Here is a 2,988-nt window from a genome sequence, read left to right on the forward strand (position 1 = left end):
TAGGTCGACCATTAATGTCGGATAGTACGGCCACGGATAATTTTGCACGCCCCATCATCCGTGAACGCACCGAATTTAGATCTGATCCGGATTTTTCTCCAACTTCTATTTCCAAGACATATATAGGGGTGGAGAAAATCAATTCCACGTCCCGCGAAAATTCGCAATCGCGGCAATGCCATTCGGAGCTTTATTTACTCTAGCGCTCAATAATTTCAATCAGTGCAGTACACTTTTAGATTCGACCAATAGAAAAAGATTTGTTGATCTATATATTTGACGTCGCAAAGAGCGTTGCGGACCAATATCAACAAATTTGTTGGCTTTTGACATTTTGCGCAAAAAAACAGGCTACTCCCGCATGCTTCTCTTGTTACAAATCAAACTATCAAGTTGTTATATACCGCACACAGTGTTCGGAACTCTCGTAAAATTGACAGAATCGGACTCGAAATCAAATTCCGTTTACGTCGGATGTATGAAATCCATTATTATAGGAAAAATATGTGACGAACCGCTGCGTATAATTAATGCAGTACGCGTCATGTTCGTTCTCAGCGAAACGTAAATATTCAAGATAAATGACACTGCGGCAAGCGCTATACAGATAAACAAGCGCTAATTTCGGATTTAATTCGACGACAATTGCCTCGCGAACAGTAACGCGACATGTTACTCAAACATCTTGCATGAATATTTCCCATATGGCTGAATACTCATTACGAGTATTACGGTTTCTATTACTCGCAACAATGTAATATCTCTGACATTAGAACTACGTGAATTAATTAATATTTTGATTGAATATACATGGAAAGAATAGTTTTATTCAAGTTTTATCTAAAAATTTAGCTATAAATGCAGATGTGAAAATAATTTTATCGAATTATTAAAACAATTTTAGTAATTTCAAGCATGATTTGAAAATTTTGACGTTCTGAACAATCAGTTTCTACATAATTATTTTAGTCTAACAAAGTTATTTTTAAACTTGTAGTTAAAAGATTTTAAATACTTTAGTAAAAAACCTAACCATTCTTCCGTACACGTGCAGCTCCTTTTCGCAAATTAATACTCTCATCTCTTTCGCCGTAACGTTATTATTTTCATATATATATTTCATATATATATTTTCATATATATATTTCATCCGAGACTTTATTTCGCGCGGCTAAAAATGTTTTATTTACAAATTCGCAATCGTCAATTTTTCGTAATATTTTTAACGCCAGATTTTATATACTGAGTTTTTCCATCTCGTCATTTCATAGAAATTGCTGTAGATATTTTGGCTGCGCCCATTCACGCTTATCTTGCTTAACGTATTGCACCGAGCCTGGAAGCGCTGAAAAGCGGATGAGTGGAGGGCGGGCACATTTGGCCCGGCGGCCACCGTGAATTTCAATTTGCGACTAGCGCACGACAGGAACGACAAGCAGAATTACGAGGACGAAGCGAACCATTACGGGCAATCGGTCTATCATGGACGGCTCTTTGTACAGCCATGGGCGGAAGTTTACGATGGGACACGCGATTTTCTTGTTCGTTTCGGACCGCATGTGCACCCGGGCGCTAACAACTTAATGCAAAATAATGGTCGGTGCGACGCGGCGCGGCGTGTCGATACGCACGGTGGTCCTGTCTGCCATATAAGTGACACTAACCACTGCGTCGTGGCATGAATAATTTTCAGGGACACGGAGTGTCAAAACGTCGATACGATATCGCGGCATTAGGAGGAACGTAATTGCGCAGAAGTAATTGCACTGATGATTCTAGTTGTTACCCGAGGGATCGATTGTGTTCCCCCGACGGAATTGATTAACTCGCTCGAGAGGATTGTCTCTTTGCGACAATTCTTGCAAATGACGATAAAATTAAGCGCCCAGATGTCTATGACATAGTCTATTCTCTGTCTCTAATTAGAATAGATTAAATTAGAAGTGGTTCGTGTTACTGTCTCAATGTTTTTCAACTCTAAAAGTTTTTACCGAAAAAGCTTAATAAATTAAAATGAGCAGAAATTAATTTGATAAGACTTCATAATTTATTTCACACAATTAAAATAGTTGTAACAATTTTCACCTATTTATGCATGCATTAATAATTTTGCTGTCTCGAAACAATAGTATTTCTTAATTTAAGAATCGAGGACATGAGACGTCTCAATAGAAGACAATCATTTCAATAAAAGTAGAATCAATTTTATGAGTATTTTCAGCAGAGTAAAAAGAAATAACATGTAAAGGGCATGTAAAGTCGATATAAAAGATTCATCGTTTTTAAATATGATGGAGAATAATACGCATCTATTTTTAATGCTTGTTTTCACCAACGTAAATGAACTTTAATCTCGATTCAACTTATTCTCCATCTTTTTCTAGTTTGAAAAAGTTTGAAAAAGTAGAAAAAGATAAAGAATAAGTTAATCAGAAATTAAAATCTACGTTGATGCAAACGAATATAAATAATTTTAATTGAGACATCATTTTGGCTGTAATATATTTTTTGTATCACGTGCACCACATTTTGAAAACTCATTCAACATCAAGCTAAACGAGAAATCATTTTTCTCGATATGTATAGTTGGCGCGGCTCACTAAACTAAACACGAAACTTTAAAAACTGCGCTCGTAAATATTCATGACACGCGCGAGGTGTAATTACTTGTAATCGCATGTCACATCGCACAAATGGCTATGTCGAGTCGCCATAAGAATTCCGCGTAATGTGTTAACGCGATACCTACTTCCACGAGTGAAAATAACGAGTGCATAAATACTATTATGTCGCGCGCGAGCGCGTTTTGGATAAATAGCTCGTCAATGCATATATTATGATCCGTAAAAACGGTTAGAATTTTTATTTTAATTTTTATTATTATGAGTCGAGAGATTTCACGAGAAGATTTATTCCATTCGATAACTCGGCAAACGAAGTTTCGTTCGAGAAATGCAGGATAAACTTATATATATATATATATATATA

At 36.2% G+C, this 2,988-nt stretch overlaps 1 protein-coding gene across 3 annotated transcripts in view; it reads right to left on the reverse strand.

Annotated features, from left to right (window-relative positions):
- LOC108690897 (acid sphingomyelinase-like phosphodiesterase 3b) overlaps window positions 1-2,988 on the reverse strand; it is a 43,679-nt gene that overhangs the window by 19,627 nt on the left and 21,064 nt on the right. The window lies entirely within an intron of this gene.

The sequence above is a fragment of the Atta colombica genome, unplaced genomic scaffold, assembly GCF_001594045.1.
Source record: "Atta colombica isolate Treedump-2 unplaced genomic scaffold, Acol1.0 scaffold38, whole genome shotgun sequence".
In the NCBI taxonomy this organism is placed as follows: Eukaryota; Metazoa; Arthropoda; class Insecta; order Hymenoptera; family Formicidae; genus Atta; species Atta colombica.